The 4,894-nt window shown below is 64.6% G+C and overlaps 1 non-coding gene across 1 annotated transcript; it reads right to left on the reverse strand.

Annotated features, from left to right (window-relative positions):
• Nucleotides 1-4,369: 4,369 nt before the first annotated feature.
• LOC131873135 (5S ribosomal RNA) lies at nt 4,370-4,488 on the reverse strand. Its single transcript, XR_009371168.1, has one exon. It is a non-coding gene; the product is annotated as a 5S ribosomal RNA (ribosomal RNA).
• Nucleotides 4,489-4,894: the final 406 nt, after the last annotated feature.

Below are 4,894 nucleotides of genomic sequence, written 5' to 3' on the forward strand. Positions count from 1 at the left end.
GTGCGCTCCGAAGTGGGGTTATTGGAGCGCATCAAAGGTGCGCAATGCTGGTGCGAACCCGGGAGCGCTCCGATGTGTGCTCCAAGGTGCGGCGTGCACGAAGTCCGAGCCCGGTTTGCCCCGGGTGCGCACCTCGCGTGCACCTTCGCCGGGGTGAGCACCTTGGTGTGCAGACCTTGGTTGGGTTGCGCGCCCTGGTGCGCACCAAGGAGCGCTCTGAAGTGTGCTCCAAGGTGCGGCGTGCACGAAGTCGGAGCCCGGTTTGCCCCGGGTGTGCACCTCGGGTGCGCACCTCGCGTGCACCTTCGCTGCGGTGGGCACCTTGGCTGGGTTGCGCGCCTTGGTGGGCACCATGCAGTGCACGAAGTCGGAGCCCGGATTGCCCCGGGCGCGCACCTCCGCCAGGGTGGGCACCTTGGTGCGCACAACTTGCCTGGGCTGCGCACCAGGAAGGGCTCAAGATGGCACCCGCGTTCCGTTTTTTTCACTATCTTTCAGAACGGAAATTTTAAAATATCGTTTTTTTTTGCCTTTTCTGGAAATTAGTGAAGGCAGCGCATCAAAGGTGCGCAACGCTGGTGCGAACCTGGGAGCGCTCCGATGTGTGCTCCAAGGTGCGGCGTGCACGAAGTCGGACCCCGGTTTGCCCCGGGTGCGCACCTCGCGTGCACCTTGGTGCGCACACCTTGGCTGGGTTGCGCGCCCTGGTGGGCACCATGGTGCGCACCAAGGAGCGCTCCGAAGTGTGCTCCAAGGTGCGGCGTGCACGAAGTCGGAGCCCGGTTTGCCCCGGGTGCGCACCTCGCGTGCACCTTCGCCGCGGTGGGCACCATGGCGTGCACGAAGTCGGAGCCCGGTTTGCCCCGGGTGCGCACCTCGCGTGCACCTTCGCCGGGGTGGGCACCTTGGTGTGCAGACCTTGGCTGGGTTGCGCGCCCTGGTGGGCACCATGGTGCGCACCAAGGAGCGCTCCGAAGTGTGCTCCAAGGTGCGGCCTGCACGAAGTCGGAGCCCGGTTTGCCCCGGGTGTGCACCTCGGGTGGGCACCTTGGTGCGCATGCCTTGCCTGGGCTGCGCACCAGGGCGGGCTCAAGATGGCACCCGCGTTCCTTTTTTTTCACTATCTTTCAAAACGGAAATTTTAAAATCTCATTTTTTTTTGCCTTTTTCTGGAAATTAGTGAAGGCAGCGCATCAAAGGTGCGCACCTCGCTGCCCACCACGGTGCGCAACGCCGGTGGGCACCCGGGAGTGCTTCGAAGTGTGCTCCAAGGTGCTGCGTGCACGTTGTCGGAGCCCGGTTTGCCCCGGGTGCGCACCTCGCGTGCACCTTCGTCGGGGTGGGCACCTTGGCTGGGTTTGCCCCGGCTGCGCTCCGAAGCGGGGTTATTGGAGCGCCGCCTCTTTTTTTGTCGGAGCGTTTGGTGGGGTTTCTCGCATTGGCTCTTCCGAGGCCCGGTTGCCACCCTGGCGCGCACGAAGTCGGAAGTAGGGTTAATTGCCCGGGTGCGCACCTTTGCCAGGGTGGGCACCTTACCTGGGCTGCGCACCAGGGCGGGCTCAAGATGGCACGCGCGTTCCGTTTTTTTCACTATCTTTCAAAACGGAAATTTTAAAATCTCCTTTTTTTTTTGCCTTTTCTGGAAATTAGTGAAGGCAGCGCATCAAAGGTGCGCACCTCGCTGCCCACCTTGGTGTGCTCTGAGGTGCGCACCCGGGAGCGCTACGAAGTGTGCTCCAAGGTGCGGCGTGCACGTTGTCGGAGCCCGGTTTGCCCCGGGTGCGCACCTCGCCTGCACCTTGGCCGGGGTGGGCACCTTGGCTGGGTTTGCCCAGGGTGCGCTCCGAAGCGGGGTTACTGGAGCGCCCCCTCTTTTTTTGTCAGAGCGTTTGGTGGGGTTTCTCGCATTGGCTCTTCCCAGGCCCGGTTGTTGGGTGCGCTCCCACCCTGGCGCGCGCGAAGTTGGAAGTTGGGTTAATTGCCCGGGCGCGCACCTTCGCCAGGGTGGGCACCTTGGTGCGCACACCTTGGCTGGGCTGCGCACCAGGGCGGGCTCAAGATGGCACCAGCATTCCCTTTTTCTCACTATCTTTCAAAACGGAAATTTTAAAATCTCGTTTTTTTTTTGCCTTTTATGGAAATTAGTGAAGGCATCGCATCAAAGGTGCGCACCTCGCTGCCCACCTTGGTGTGCTCCGAGGTGCCCACCACGGTGCGCAACGCCGGTGCGAACCCGGGAGCGCCCCGATGTGTGCTCCAAGGTGCGGCGTGCACGAAGTCGGACCCCGGTTTGCCCCGGGTGCGCACCTCGCGTGCACCTTGGTGCGCACACCTTGGCTGGGTTGCGCGGCCTGGTGGGCACCATGGTGCGCACCAAGGAGCGCTCCGAAGTGTGCTCCAAGGTGCGGCGTGCACGAAGTCGGAGCCCGGTTTGCCCCGGGTACGCACCTCGCGTGCACCTTCGCCGGGGTGGGCACCTCGGCTGGGTTGCGCGCCCTGGTGCGCACCAAGGAGCGCTCCGAAGTGTGCTCCAAGGTGCGGCGTGCACGAAGTCGGAGCCCGGTTTGCCCCGGGTGCGCACCTTCGCCGCGGTGCGCACCATGGCGTGCACGAAGTCGGAGCCCGGTTTGCCCCGGGTGCGCACCTCGCGTGCACCTTCGGCGGGGTTGCGCGCCCTGGTGGGCACCATGGTGCGCACCAAGGAGCGCTCCGAAGTGTGCTCCAAGGTGCGGCGTGCACGAAGTCGGAGCCCGGTTTGCCCCGGGTGCGCACCTCGCGTGCACCTTCGGCGGGGTTGCGCGCCCTGGTGGGCACCATGGTGCGCACCAAGGAGCGCTCCGAAGTGTGCTCCAAGGTGCGGCGTGCACGAAGTCGGAGCCCGGTTTGCCCCGGGTGCGCACCTCGCGTGCACCTTCGCCGCGGTGGGCACCATGGCGTGCACGAAGTCGGAGCCCGGTTTGCCCCGGGTGCGCACCTCGCGTGCACCTTCGCCGGGGTGGGCACCTCGGCTGGGTTGCGCGCCCTGGTGCGCACCAAGGAGCGCTCCGAAGTGTGCTCCAAGGTGCGGCGTGCACGAAGTCGGAGCCCGGTTTGCCCCGGGTGCGCACCTCGCGTGCACCTTCGCCAGGGTGGGCACCTCGGTGCGCACACCTTCTCAATGTTTTCTTGCCTTTTCTGGAAATTGGTGAAGGCAGCGCATCAAAGGTGCGCACCTCGGTGTGCTCCGAGGTGCGAACCCGAGAGCGCTCCGAGGTGCCCACGAAGTCGAAAGTCGGGTTAATTGCATTGTTTTCCCCGGGTGCGCTCCGAGGTGCGCAACATCGGCGCGCACCAAGGAGGGCTCCGAAGTGTGCTCCAAGGTGCGCACGATGGCGTGCACCTCTGGTGCGCACGATTCGGAGCTCGGTTTGACCGGGGTGCGCACACCTTGGCTGGGTTGCGCACCTTTTGTGCGCTCCAAGGTGCGCACGAAGTCGGAGCTCGGTTTGCCCCGGGTGCGCACCTTCGCCAGGGTGCGCACCTTGATGCGCACGCCTTGGCTGGGCTGCGCACCTTGGTGGGCGCCATGGTGCGCACCTTTCGTGCGCTCCAAGGTGCGCACGAAGTCGGAGCTCGGTTTGCCCCGGGTGCGCACCTTGGTGGGCGCCATGGTGCACTCCGAGGTGCCCAAGATTGGTGCGCACCAAGGAGCGCTCCGAAGTGCGCTCCAAGGTGCGCGCGAAGTCGAAAGTTGGGTTAATTGTCCGGTTTGCCTCGGGTGCGCACTTTGCGTGCACCTTCGCCAGGGTGGGCGCCTTGGTGCGCACACCTTGGCTGGGCTGCGCACACCTTGGCACCCGCGTTTCCTTCATTTTAAATTTTTTTTTTTTACAATCTCTCAAGTGGGAAATTCTATAATCTCAACTTTTTTTGCCTTTTCAGGAAACTTTTGAATGGAGCGCATCATTGGTGCGCTCCGAAGTGTGCTCCAAAGCTCTCTCCAGCTGCGTGCACCTGCCCCGGCCGCGCACCCGGCCCCGCCCAGCTTCGCTCACCTGTCCCGGGCGTCTGGTGCGGAACCTTAGAGTAAGAAACATCACCGTGCACCTTGGCCAACGTGCGCGACTCGACCGAGCGCGCACTGGCCGAGGTGCACACCGATTTCACCTGGGTGCGCGCGCAGCACCTCGGGCGCACCGGGGTGCGCGCACAACGCCCGGGTTGCACCGTGGCCTGTGTGCTCGGGGCGCCTCGGGTGCGCGCTCGGTGTCGCCCCCGCGCGCGCGGTAGTGCGGGCAGCGCACCCCGGCCCGGCCCGGCCCCGACGAGAACGCAAACGGGCAAAAGGTTTATTCAAATAGCATTGCGACGCCCGGCGAAAAACTAAAAAAGGGTGCAACACCGGGACTTCCCGGGAGGTCACCCATCCCAGTACTACTCCGGCCCAAGCGCGCTTAACTGCGGAGTTCTGATGGGATCCGGTGCACTAACGCTGGTATGATCGCACCCGTTATGAGCTTGTCGCAGTGTGTACTTAGCAAACCGCGACCCACGTGCGAATCCACCCCGGCCACCCACCCCCGTCGAGGTGCACACCCTCCCTCGCGAAGTGCGCCCCGTTCGCCAAGTGTGAGCCCTGCCCGGGTGCGCGCACCTTGCTAGGGCGTCGGGTGTGCACCCGGCCCGGCCTACGTGCGTGCACCTGGAGGGGGCGTCGTGTGCGTGCAGTGTCCCGTCTGCAACGCGGTGCCCACACACCACCTCGGGCGCAACGACCTGCGCTCACATGTGGGCCGAGTGCACCTTGGTGCATGTTCGGGGCGCCTCGGGTGCACGCTCGATCTTGCCCCGGTGCACCAAGGCGCTCGGTTTGCCCCGGGTGCGCACTTGGTGCAAGGTGGGCACCCAAAATAGG

This window comes from Cryptomeria japonica, unplaced genomic scaffold, assembly GCF_030272615.1.
Source record: "Cryptomeria japonica unplaced genomic scaffold, Sugi_1.0 HiC_scaffold_1088, whole genome shotgun sequence".
NCBI lineage: Eukaryota > Viridiplantae > Streptophyta > Pinopsida > Cupressales > Cupressaceae > Cryptomeria > Cryptomeria japonica.